Source organism: Meles meles, chromosome 4 (assembly GCF_922984935.1).
Source record: "Meles meles chromosome 4, mMelMel3.1 paternal haplotype, whole genome shotgun sequence".
NCBI lineage: Eukaryota > Metazoa > Chordata > Mammalia > Carnivora > Mustelidae > Meles > Meles meles.
Window position 1 is genome coordinate 131,446,493 of NC_060069.1, and position 14,650 is coordinate 131,461,142.

Below are 14,650 nucleotides of genomic sequence, written 5' to 3' on the forward strand. Positions count from 1 at the left end.
AAATGTTATATTGTCCACAGAGCTGAGTTAAATATATTACCTAAAATAAAAGCATAACAAGAGTATAAGTAGATTGTGAACTCCTTTTCTGAGATATAGATAGATTTTCTTTTTTTAAAACTTAGAGTATAAAATAATGGTAATGTAACATACTATATTAATAACAATTTTACTTAAAAAATAATTTCCTATTTGGGACTATTTAGATTTTACTTTTGCACTGTGACATAGAAAGAAATTTCCACCAAAAAGGATTTAGGTTTTTGGGCAGAAGGTGATTCTACTAAAATTTTTAGAAACTATGGCTATTTGTTTGTTTCCTACCAGAACAAAAGGCATGCAGGCATAAATATATAAAATTATAAAATTTTGCATATAATTTTAGGAAGATGAGAGATGCCCTAAAGTTGATTCATGAACCCCATATTGATGAGAGACAGAAAACAAGAGTCAAGATTAGAAAAAATTATTCAATCAGTCTGCTTTTTTTTCCCATGTAGAAAATAGAAGGGAAAAAACTTTATGGATTAGTCAAGGCTGAAATTGAAGTTCAGGCATCAACAATCACCAAATTCAACTTTTTCAGCTTCTAATTTTTGAATACTTGAACATGGAGAGAGATGATTCGGTCATGGTCCATTAAGACATTCAAATCAATTTTCCTTTTGCTCCTTCCTAAGTATACTATCTAGTTGGCCTCTACTTTGGTGATTGACAACCAGTGTTTCCTAGAAAAGGATTTATATTTGCGTTGATTTTTTTTTAAATATATATTTATTTATTTAACAGAGAGACAGAGAGAACACAAATAGGCAGAGAAGCAGGTAGAGAGAGAGGAAGGGAAAGCAGGCTCCCGCTGAGCAGAGAGCCTGATGTGGGGCTCAATCCCAGGACCCTGAGATCATGCCCTGAGCCGAAGGCAGAGGTTTAACCCACTGAGCCACCCAGGTGCCCCTATTTGCGTTGATTTTTAATGCATAAATTATGTACAAATTGTATTATTTAACTATAGTTTTGCTAGTTTTCTTTTTAAAACAGTAACAAAAATATCTGAGTTCATCTGTCTACTTTCCAAAGTACGTGTATAGAGATGGGATTGTTGTGGGATTGTTGATGCTTCACAAAAAGCAATGAGCCTATGTTCGCTGCACCAGACTTTATTTACCAAAGACTATTGTATTTTTAATTAGCTGTGACAGAAGTCATAGACCACTTAATTTTTAAAATATATTTAAACAGAGTGGTATGGATAAAAAGCATAATATTCTAGGAAGAAATATTTGGTCGATTTCTTAATTTGAAAATCCTGAATGGAACATATTGGGGGGAAGTATAACAAGTGACTTTACCCCAGTTCCTCAAGAAGTTAAAATGAGGTGTGCCTGGGTGCCTCAGTGGGTTAAGCCTATGCCTTTGGCTCAGGTCATGATCTCAGGGTCCTGGAATCAAGCCCGCATCGGGCTCTCTCTCAGCGGGGAGCCTGCTTCCTCCCCCCACCGCCTGCTTCTCTTCCTACTTGTGATCTCTGTCTGTCAAATGAATAAATAAAATCTTTAAAAAAAATAAGTTATAATAATTCATGGACTTACTGAAAAGAATTTAAATCAAGGCAGGACAAAATAATCATTGTAGTTGGTCAGTACATTTGAAAGTGGCAAAAATGCACTTTATCATCATTTATCATATCATTCAATGATGCTTGTGTTTGCAGGAAATATCATATAGGCACAGTTTATTTCCTTTTAATATTCAGACCTTACAAATTAGTGATAAGAAAATATATGAGTGACAGTATTGGCTGGAATATTTTGGATAGTGGGCAAAGTTAATAAGATATGTGTGTATTGGCCAGGTACGAATAGACACCAAAAATAGTATGTTTCAGTTTCCACTGAGTCATTTTAGAGGGTGCTAGTAAGTTGTACATATCACTGTTTTCTTTTCTTTTTAAAAAATTATTATTTTTTATTATGTTATGTTAGTCACCATAGAGTACGTCATTAGTTTTTGATGTAGTGTTCCAAGATTCATTGTTTACATATAACACCCAGTGCTCCATGCAATACGTGCCCTCCTTAATCCCCATCACCAGGCAAACCCATCTCCTCACCCACTTCCCCTCTAAAACCCTCAGTTTGTTTCTCGGAGTCCACAGTTTCTCATGGTTCGTCAACCTCTCTGAGTCTCCCCCGCCCACTTTATTTTTCCTTCCCTTCCCCTAATGTCCTCCATGCTATTTCTTGTATTCTTTTTTTTTTTTTTTTGATGTTTTTTTTTTGTATTTTTTTTGTATTTTTTTTTTCAGCATAACAGTATTCATTGTTTTTGCACAACACCCAGTGCTCCATGCAATACGTGCCCTCCCTATTACCCACCACCTGTTCCCCCAACCTTCCACCCCTGACCCTTCAAAACCCTCAGGTTCTTTTTCAGAGTCCATAGTCTCTTATGGTTCGCCTCCCCTTCCAATTTTTTTTTTTATAAACATATAATGTATTTTTATCCCCAGGGGTACAGGTCTGTGAATCGCCAGGTTTACACACTTCACAGCACTCACGATAGCACATACCCTCCCCAATGTCCATAACCCCCTCCCCCTCTCCCAACCCCACCTCCCCCCCGCAACCCCCAGTTTGTTTTATGAGATTAAGAGTCATTTATGGTTTGTCTCCCTCCCAATCCCATCTTGTTTCATTTATTCTTCTCCTATCACACTAACCCCCCATGTTGCTTCTCCATGTCCTCATATCAGGGAGATCATATGATAGTTGTCTTTCTCCGATTGACTTATTTCACTAAGCATGATACCCTCTAGTTCCATCCATGTCGTCGCAAATGGCAAGATTTCATTTCTTTTGATGGCTGCATAGTATTCCATTGTGTATATATACCACATCTTTATCCATTCATCTGTTGATGGACATCTAGGTTCTTTCCATAGTTTGGCTATTGTAGACATTGCTGCTATAAACATTCGGGTACACGTACTTGTATTCTACAAGTAAGTGAAACAATGTGATAATTGACTTTCTCTGCTTGACTTACTTCAGCATAATCTCCTCCAGTCCCATCCCTGTGGACGCAAAAGTTGGGTATTCATCCTTTCTGATGGCTTAGTAATATTCCATTGTATATATGGATCACATCTTCTTTACCCATACATCTGTTGAAGGGCATCTTGGCTCTTTCCACAGTTTGGTGATTGTGGACATTGCTGCTATGAACATTGGGATACAGATGGCCCTTCTTTTCACTACATCTGTGTCTTTGGAGTAAATACCCAGTAGAGCAATTGCCAGGTCATAGGGAAGCTCTATTTTTAATTTCTTAAGGAATCTCCATACTGTTTTCCAAAGTGGCTGCCCCAACTTGCATTCCCACCAACAGTGTAAGAGGGTTCCCCTTTCTCCATATCCTTTCCAACATTTGTTGTTTCTTGCCTTGTTAATTTTTGCTATTCTAACTGGTGTAAGGTGGTATTTTGGTGTGGTTTTGATTTGAATTTCCCTGATGGTTAGTGATGACAAACACTTTTTCATGTGTCTGTTCGCCGTTTGTATGTCTTCTTTGGAGAAGTGTCTGCTCATGTCTGCTGCTCATTTTTTGACTTGATTATTTGTTTTTTGGGTGTTGAGTTTGAAAAGTTCTTTATAGATCTTGGATAGCAGCCCTTTGTAGTGTCATTTGTGAATATCTTCTCCCATTCCGAGGGTTGTCTCTTTGTTTTGTTGACTGTTTCCTTCACTGTGCAGAAGTTTTTGATCTTGATGAAGTCCCAAAAGTTTGTTTCGCTTTTGTTTCCTTTGCCTTTGGAGACACATCTTGAAAGAATTTGCTGTGGTCCATGTCAAAGAGGTTACTGCCTATTTTACCACCAGGATTTTGATGGATTCCTGTCTCATGTTGAGGTCTTTCATCCATTTTGAGTTTATCTTTGTGTATGGTGTAAGAAAATGGTTGAGTTTCATTCTTCTGTATATAGTTGTCCAATTTTCCCAGCACCATTTATTGAAGAGACTGTCTTTTTTCCATTGGATATTTTTTCCTGCTTTGTCAAAGATTATTTGACCATAGAGTTGAGGGTCCATATCTAGACTTTATATTCTGTTCCACTGGTCTGTGTGTCTTTTTTATTTTCTTTTTTAAACACTCCTGGATGAGTTTGTATTATTGTCTTTTAAAATCTCCATGATAAAACAGCCATGTCCTAAATATAACTGCAGTATCCTCTTCCTGGTTTTGTGCCATCTAAATATTTGTTTATGTCAAGATTAAATGGTTCCTCTTTTTTTTTTCCCCCTTTGTCATTTTATTTATTTTTTTCAGTGTAACAGTATTCATTCTTTTTGCACAACACCCAGTGCTCCATGCAAAACGTGCCCTCCCCATTACCCACCACCTGTTCCCCCAACCTCCCACCCCTGACCCTTCAAAACCCTCAGGTTGCCCCAACCTCCCACCCCTGACCCTTCAAAACCCTCAGGTTGTTTTTCAGAGTCCATAGTCTCTTATGGTTCGCCTCCCCTCCCCAATGTCCATAGCCCGCTCCCCCTCTCCCAATCCCACCTCCCCCCAGCAACCCCCAGTTTGTTTTGTGAGATTAAGAGTCATTTATGGTTTGTCTCCCTCCCAATCCCATCTTGTATCATTTACTCTTCTCCTATCCCCCTACCCCCCCATGTTGCTTCTCCATGTCCTCATATCAGGGAGATCATATGATAGTTCCTCTTTTGATGATGATGTTTTATAGTAGAGACTTTGCAGAGCATTGCCAAGTTGTTTAAATGAAATAATTTTTGTTGTATTATTACCTTCTATTAAATCCATATCTGACAACTGTATTTACTAGGTTAGTTTTATTAGTAAAATGGATAAAGACAAACTTAGAAACTAATATAAATTATAATTTCTTCTGCTTTCCTCTTTATTTGCTAAAAATGTTTTTCCAAATGTAGAGTTGTTAAGGTTTACTATGAGATACATCATATTTTGTACTTCATCAGACTTAAGTAGGAGTGGATAGCATTATGATCTAAATTGAATGAACTAACCTCATTAAGTTATGTATTTTTATTATGGTCCTCTAAAACACAGATGGTATTCTATTAACTAATTAATGCAATTAAGTTTTTTTTCTGTTTGATGCCATCTCCATAATTAAAGTTCACATTTATCTATAAGAATTAGTTTTGATGGCTATTCCTATAAAAATAAATGTTATAAAGTTTAAATAAGTTTATATGCACTTGATTATTCTTTTTAGCAACTTGAAATCAAATTTGTGTGCTAACAATTTACTTAACTACTTATCGCCATTACTAAAAATTCACTCAAACACTTGGAGGAAACTTGTAAACATATGAATAGTATCCCATAGGCTTTGCTTGCAACTGGACACATTTTCGAGACATTCTTTTTCTATATCCAAAGCTAATATCACTTGATAAATTTCTTTTTTTTTAAATATTTTATTTATTTGACAGACAGAGATCAGAAGTAGGCAGAGAGGCAGGCAGAGACAGAGTGGGGAGCAGGCTCCCTGCTGAGCAGAGAGCCCGATGGCGGGCTCTATTCCAGGACCCTAGGATCATGACCCAAGCTGAAGGCAGAGGCTTAACCCACTGAGCCACCCAGGCACCCTGATAAATTTCTTTAATTGGAAAGTTTAAACAAAAGAAATTTTCAGATCGCTTACTAGTTTGTCAGTGTCATCAAAATCTCCAACAATGTACTTTTCATGAATTAGCTCTCTTTTACAAAGCAGCACATTTCTTTCCAAAAAAAGATGTAGAACTTTCCTGCAAAGGCACCTTCATGTGCGTCCTCTAAAAGCATGTATTATCAATTCACAGAATTATAACAGAAAAAATTTTGATGGAATCTTTGCCACTTTGCAGTTAAATTGGCCACCATTAAATATATAGAAGATCACCTTGGTGATAAATTGATGTTTGACTTCAGCCTTCCATACTCCATTACATACTTTCCTTTGACTGAAAATTTCTGACCAACAGAAATTTATGGTAGAAATGACCTCTCAACTTTATTTATGAAACCAGTAGCAGAACACAGCAGTAGATCACAGAATGACATATGATTACTGTTTCCTGAAATAGGTACAGGATCATACCGTGCAGTGAACCAGGCTGCGTACTGAAAGTCTGCATGCTCTGGGTTGCATCATGGAAAGCCTGCAGGGTTTGGTAGTAAATGGAAATTTGGCAAAACCATTTTGCCACGAAAGCCTCGGAGTTCTACTAGAAGTGTTCTTTCATACATGAATAAATACGAGATAAAATATAGCATTTTCAATTTACTTTATCCCTTTCAACCTAAAAGTTCTAATTATGTATTACAACAGTATTCCATTTAACCAGGTGTGTTTCCTGGAGAATTGTAGTCTTTACAAACTCTTCTCCACCTTTCATTATTTTTTGTATTTCACCATCTATGTATAGATTGACATACTACTGTATAGTTTTGACTTTGAAATTCAATATTAATTTCCCAAGATCTATATTATAGAATAAATTCCAGATTTTTTCTATAATTTTTAAAATATTACATCAAAGTAAACTTAATTTCACTTGTTATGCATTTTGTAACTAAAATCTTAATATTCCAACTACCATATATAGCAAGAAAGAATAACAGAGATTACTAAATCAATTTAAGTTCTAGTTTTTCACAAAAAAAAAAATTAAACGGAAGCTTACCTCCCATGTTTTACTTTGATGTGAGAAGGTTTTACATAAAATGGTGTAAATTTGGCTCCCTGATCTACCATGGAGTATATGAAACTTAAGTGATTTTATAAGATGAACAAAATGATTTCACTTTCTACAATGAATCTTTTCATTTTCATAATCAAGCTCAAAACTGTAAACAAATAATTTTCTTCTTATTGGATATTTTAACAGATTATTACTGATGGCTACTGCTATTTTTCTCCACTGTTCGTTAATTTGCATTATATTGAGAGTCTATGCCAAGTGTAGCTTTTTTTGGGGGGGGGGGAGGATTGAAGATAGTAAAAAGCCATGTGGCATGGGCACACTTATCACCAAAGTGACCCTTCAAAGCCAGAAGAATAAAAGACTAGTAACAAATATATAAGCAGTAAACACTAAAGACAAAGCAGAGCAACTGGCCTGAATAAAAATGGACTTGCTCTTTGGAGGTTTTTCTCATCATGTCACACCACTTGCAGTTGAGGTTTGTCCATTTGCTGTAGAAACCACCATCTATTCATGTACAGAATGTTTAGGGTGCCAATTTTATTTCACTTATTTTATACTTTTCCAGATCAGGTTTCTATACTGCAAGTAGAGGGAAATTACAGTAGAACAAAACAAGCGATACCAAAAAGGAAAAGAATATAAAATGCCCAGTCACAGTGTTTTTCCTCACAGAGAAACACACTCGGGCAATGTCACCGAAGTTCCCGCCAGCCAGATAGGTACTCCCGGGAGGAGGTGTCAGAAACCCCTGACACCACATTCTGATGAAATAAATTGGATCCTGGGAATGGAATCTCGAACACTTTTATAACCTTGTTATTTTTAAACTGAATTTCTGCAGATATGTCAAAGTCTTTTCATTTTGTCACCATACTGCTTCATATATTTGTATAAAAACAAACCATTTGGGGAACATGAGGAGAGCCAAATCCACTGGAGGCTTTATCATTGGTTTCGTCTCCTTTTAGAAATGAAACCTAGTATGAGTATGAAAACTTTGATGAAAAGCTGGAGGTGTTTATCACATTTTCTGAAAAAACAGTGAGACATACATGGAACGCTTAACCATTTTAGTAATACTACGTATATTACACAATATAGTAACACTGTGCATTGAACCCTATGCTCAATGAGACAGCATGTTGTTGTTTTGATTGAATAACTACTTTGGTTCATCTTATTCTTGTTTAAACTGAACATTCTTTGAGTATATGTATCTCTCAACTCAGGAAAACATTCCATCTAGTCTTAACTTTGCTGTCTTGGATATTTTTCCACTTAAACTTCAGTTGAGCATCAGGAAAGAGACAGTTATAATATCCTTTGCCAAATGATTTTTAAATGACAGATAGAAAGAAATAATAGTGACTACTATTTGTGCTTTCTGCTATGCTTTTTTTTTTTTTTTTACTTTTTGTGCGTGTGTGCATATGTGTGCATATGGGGAATGCTTGCCGTATTCAAGATGGGAATGATTTTAGGAAACACCGAGTGGCCAAAGTAGGTTTCACGTGTGGTTAAGTGGTATCTTATGGCAATAGTGCATGACACAGTTCATAGACGATATTCAGAAGGAATATTTTGGCCTCTGACCTTCGCTGTTGAACCTCCTGACAAGAGGCAGCCATATATCAAAGGATAAAGATTAATTGCTGAGTTTATCTATGGAGGCCACATGTACAAAGCTTTATATTGGAAACTTAAGAAGTAAAGCCAGTTGTCACCTAGGGGTTATTAATTCTAATCATCTAGAAATGACATTTGTCCTCAGGTGATCAAGAAGTCTAAGATGATAAGAATCATCCTAGTGCTCTCTCTCGTCTCCTCCTTCCTTCTCACCTCGGGCATTTTATGTCTAATAGATAAGAAGAATTCTTCTAAACACAGCCATCTGTATTACGTGGTCTCACTGCCATCTTCCTCTAGCGATTGTGGGACATAATGGTTATCTCTCTGTGCTCTGCGTCCACAGCAACATTCATTTGCTTTATTCTTTTATCATTTTTTTAATTTGGAATTTGCAACAACCTGCCACCTGTCTTGTTTAACGTCAGCCTATTTTCCAGTGATGTCATGGGTAGTGTTCTAAAGCTATAAATCTAGCAAAGTGACCTCCCTCTTTAAAAATACCTAATGGCTTCCCAGAACCTTCGTGATAAAATTCACAATCCGTAGCATGGCGTCCAATGTCCTTTATGATCAGATCCATGTTTAAATCTACGCCCTCACCTCTCACACTTTCCTTTAATCCAAGCTGCAGCCACACTACATTAGGGAAAGTCCTCAAATCCCACTTTATGGTTCCTACTGCTAGGCTTCCCCTCTGCTATCACTCTGCCCAGAAAACATTGCTCAGACTCAGACACCTTCCAACCTTATCCCTCCTTTAGGAGGCCCACACTGCTAAGTACTTCCCTTTAATTTAAAACCCTTTAGGGGCGCCTGGGTGGCTCAGTGTGTTAAGCCTCTGCCTTTAGCTCAGGTCATGATCTCAGGGTCCTGGGATCGAGCCCCGCGTCGGGCTCTCTGCTCAGCAGGGAGCCAGCTTCCCCCTCTCTGCCTGCCTCTCTGCCTACTTGTGATCTCTCTGTGTGAAATAATTAAATCTTTAAAAAAAAAAAATTTCCAGTATTAAGTTAAAATAAATAAATAAATAAAACCCTTTAAATTGGTTTATCTGCTCTCAACCTGCTTTCCTCTTTCTTTTTCCCTAATGAGAGATAATTGACATATAACAATGTGTAAGTTTAAGGTGTGAAAATGTTGATGTGATACATTTATCTATTGAAATACGATTACTACCCAGCATTAGCCAACATCTCCATCATGTCACACAATTATCTTTTTGTGTGTGTGATGAGAACATTTCAGAATTAGTCTCTTGGCAACTTTGAAGTATATAATACAGTACTGTATTATATACTTCATGTATATAATATATACATATATACTTCATGTTCAAAACTTCTTGGGCGCAAGGGTCATGTTTTACTTTCTATAAGATAGTATTAAGATAGTATTTTAGTGGAAAGACTCAGGAGAAATTAAGAGTCCAAGAAATGGATGGGGAGAACATAGTTTCCTTTCCTGGTAAAGAAATCTTACAAACTCTGACAAGAGGACTATAGCTACAGGGCAAACTCTAACAATCATCTCCCACCTCCAAAAAAATCAGATTGACTAGATGAAAAGTCCTGCTTTATCAAAAAAGGGCTGGCATTAGTCAAATATCAATTGGGAAAAAAAAAGGAAAAAATAATTGCTAAAAAATGTTGAAAGAATTTGGAAACCCAAAGCAAAGACAGTGAGTGGTATATATAATTCATAGTAATTGTTAAGAATTGTTTCTTGCCTGGCAACTTAGATCATAGGCTAATATTTGTTGTTTAAAGTCCATGTGATAACAAATGATTTGTCTTTTCTTTGTAATTTTTCACTTCATAAAAGACACATGAAAGACATATGATATTCTTTGCTGTATTTCTTGCTGTTGATGAGAATTCTACGCCCTAACTGTGAGGTCATGGTGTGAAGATGACGTGAGCCTCTCAACTCAGAATGGCTGATTCACTCTCACGTTAACGGTGTATGTGTGGCAACAACTCCGAGTCCTGGATTCCTTCCCTACTACTGTGGCAAGCCTCTATTAATCACCTGAATAGGGGCGCCTGGGTTGCTCAGTGGTTTAAGCTGCTGCCTTCAGCTCGGGTCATGATCTCGGGGTCCTGGGATCGAGTCCCACATCGGGCTCTCTGCTCAGCGGGGAGCCTGCTTCCCTCTCACTCTCTCTGTCTGCCTCTCTGCCTACTTATGATCTCTCTCTGTCAAATAAATAAATAAAGTCTTAAAAAAAAATCACCTGAATAACAAGATAAAAACTACATGTTTCTATCTAAAAAGACTAGCAGCATTCTATTTAACATTAGGTTAAAAAAAAGTGTATTCTTATGTGTCTCAGAGTACATTAATACTGGTGTACATTTTTAGCTTATTGAATTATTAATGTGAGATTTCATGTTAGTTCTGTCAGCAAAAAAAAAATTTTTAAACTTACAGTGACCAAGTTGCTCTACTGGAAGCTATGTTTATAGTGAAGACATAGCTCCTGCCCCTTTTGATTTTCACAAGAAAGCTGGAATAGAATGAACAAGGGTTTCTACCTCCAAATTATAGATCACAGAACCGTGGTACAGCAAGAATTAACCTCGGTCTTCTGGAACCTAAGCCAAGAGCATCCCACTTCATATTCTATCTGCCTTATAGTGAGTTTTCACAGAAGAAAAAATATTAAAATTCTTTGGAATGTTAATATTTATAATACATAGTATGATCAACAGGTGTATTAATGATCTATAATGATTTCATGCTCCTGTGTGTGTCAAACAAATGTTTCCCTCAAAGGGAAGAAAGGATTTGTAAAGATTTACTACTTTGTTGTACTAAGATATTGCTGTGGTTTTTCCTTCAGCATCTTCTATGTTAATGTAATCACATTGTATTTTAAAATTACATTGAAGTAACTATATCATAGAGTTTTAACTTAAGACAATATTTGTAATATTTATAATTTGTAATAGAAAAGCATGGTTATATAATTTTAAGCAATATTATCAATACTATTTTTACAAACCCAGTCTAGTTTAGATCTTAACATCCACCTTTATCCCCAAGCACCAGTTTACTTAGAGCTAATACTAGAATATATTAGCTACAATCCATGAAAACATTTCATAATTTTGACAGTTTTTTCTATTTGTGCTCATTATGACACACTAACTAAATAACAATGTATCAAACATTGATTGGATGCTTGAATGCACCACTCAAAGTCTGTTAATCTTTATAGATTCAAAGCATGAGCCCTATGGACTACTTATCAAAGATGAGATTTAACAGACCTGTGTATCTTTCCCTCATTTGTCATGCTGTCACTGGCTTGAGGGCTCTGGAAAGCAGTTTTTTATAGGAAGAAAAAAACTATGGTGTCTTTCCAAACCTAATAGGAAAACATAGACAGTGATGCCAAAAAAAAAAAAAATTATCCTTTTTAATTATGTAGCTTAAGATTGTATAGTCCTTAATTCGTATCTGAGCAAGAAAGCCAAAGTTGAAGTTAATGAAGATTACAATGGTTATGCATTTTTAAAATCTACCTGATTTTCTCTATGTACACATAAACAAATGGGTTAGACATTAGGCCAAACATTAGTTGGAAAGATCGTCAAAAAGTTTAGTAATTGTTTCCAATTACTGTTTCTGTTTCCAGAAACATAAAGATACGCCTTGAAAATTTAGTTGCTTAATTTATCTTCTGACATTAAGGGCTTTTTTTTTTTTTTAAGAATTCAAAAAGTCCTATTGAAGTTAGTGTGTGTTTTTTTGTTGTTAATTAAAACATTTTTTTTTAAAATTAGAGTTGAAGCTAAAATTCCTTGACGAAAATTTTTGATATCACACAAATATAACAGGTGTAAAGACAGGCTAAAACTTTACAGAGTTTTAAATTACTTTGTATAGAATAAATTAGTTTAAATTTCATTATGGGAAACTTACTCATTCTCTAAAAATGCATAAGAAGTAGTGTATCATTGGAACTGTTTGAGTTAAAAGCCATAGACAATGGTGTAGTTGGGTGGCTCAGTCTGTTAAGCATACCAACTCTTGATTTCTGGCTCAGGTCATGATCTCAGGGTTGAGAGATTGAGCCCCCCATTAGGATCTTGCTTAAGATTTTCTCTTCCCTCCCTCCCATTCTGTGTGCTCAATCTCTCTCTTTAAAAAAAAAATAATAAGACAACAACAACAACAAAAAACCTTGAAAATAAAATCGTGGACAGTGAGCAAAGAATTGTAGGATGGGGAAAATGACAAAATTCTTGTATTAAAAAGATTAATTTTCTCTATAAGACAGAGATAAGTAAAATTTACAGAGGTGTGAAAGTGAGATAAATAATTTCCTCTCTAAAAATAAAAATTATAGGTGTGCCTGTGTGGTTCAGTTGGTTAAGTGTCCGACTTCAGCTAAGGTCATGATTTCAGGGTCCTGGGATAGAGCCTGCGTTGAGCTTCCTACTAAGCAGGGAGTCTGCTTGTCCCTCTTCCTCTCCCTCTGCCTCTCCCCGCACTGTGCTCTCTCTCTCTCAAATAAATAAATAAAATTTTAAAAAATTGTTTTAATTAACATTAAAAATGTGTTGAGTATAGTTGTGGAAGAAAGTGTTGCTAAATGTTATGTGTATGGATCAAAGTGAGAAGTTGATTGTTAATTTAGTGGAATTTCAAATACATTTTATGAGTTTTACTCATTAGAATGTGAATAATCTGGGGCGCCCGGATGGCTCAGTGGGTTAAAGCCTCTGCCTTTAGCTCAGGTTATGATCCCAGGGTCCTGGGATCAAGCCCCACATGGGGCTCTCTGCTCAGCAGGCAGCCTGCTTCCCTTCCTGTCTCTCTGCCTGCCTCTCTGCCTACTTGTGATCTCTGTCTGTCAAGTAAATAAATAAAATCTTAAAAAAAAAATAGAATGTGAATAATCTGATATAAATACTATCAACAGAAGTGGGAAGGAACATTCCATTTTATAATAGGAATGATAGTGTTCTACTAATTTTTATATAATATATAGGTAGATACAGTATTTACTAATTTTTATATAATATATAGGTAGTTACAGTATTTATGTATTTATACATGTGTATGTATATATGAAGTAAAATATTATAAAAGTCTATTGAATGAATAGTTAGATTAACACAATTTATTGGAGTAAGTTATAAAAATAATTTATTTTCTCTTTTGATTCTGAGGATTCCATACAATTTTATGCAATATGGTGGGTGGAAATTACGTTGGACTATGGTTGTGGAGATTCCAGTTCAAGTCCAGTAGCAAGAAAACCAGTCAGTTTTCTATGACAGTGATTTTTTTAATCATGATCAAAATATGATCATAATCAAAAGATGATTTATACACTTTTTCAACAATTTTAAGATGCATTCTTTTTCACATATTAACATTTATGAAATTAGATGACTTTTATAATCCTCCTTGTCGGTGTTGATTTGGGGGAGGACAAACAAATAATATATTTTACAAATGATAACTTAGATTTGATGAAACATGATACTTACAAATCCCTTTAAGGACTGAAGTTCTCTGTTTCTAAACATTCCAGGGATAAAAGATAAAGATTCACAGGTATGGCGTTCGATGCTGAAGGACACATTGATATGTAATTTAACGAAGGGAAATGTAGAACAGACCATCTTGCATGAATCCACTGAGCCACCAGATTAAGCCTCAGAGAATTATATAACAAAGGAGCCACATATCTTGATCTGGTTCAACACACATGACAAATCACATTAGCCTGCCTGGCATACTCCAGTGAATCTGCCCATTGATTGGATAAATTACAGGTTATACACGATTCCCAGTGTATTATTTGACACCACCATTCTGTCACCCGAGAGAGCATAATAGGATGGATTTTGCCTAGAGATTTACAACTTTGTTGTTGTTGGGACTCTTGTGGGAAGGACAATTTTCAGGCTATATGAATTCCTTATGGTTTTACTGGAAAAAAAAAAGACAATGAAGAAGACTGGAATTCTAACCATGTGCCCATACATGACAGAAAACCAGGAGAAGCCCTGTAACAAGGCAGGAATCCCAGTTCTTACTGGTCACAGGCCTCATGAAAATGCCACTCAGAAACAGAGATCAGTCTGGCTTGGTTCCAACATGTTGCCTGGCTTCCAGAATTGAATTCACTCTATTCTACTGCACCATTAATGTAAACCCTCTGCTTTTCCTTCTCTGTTTTCTGCTATTTTTCCCCTATCAAGTAACAGACTCTGTCTTTCAATTGGAAGTTGAAATAGAAATTTCAACCAGAAATTGCCTAACCA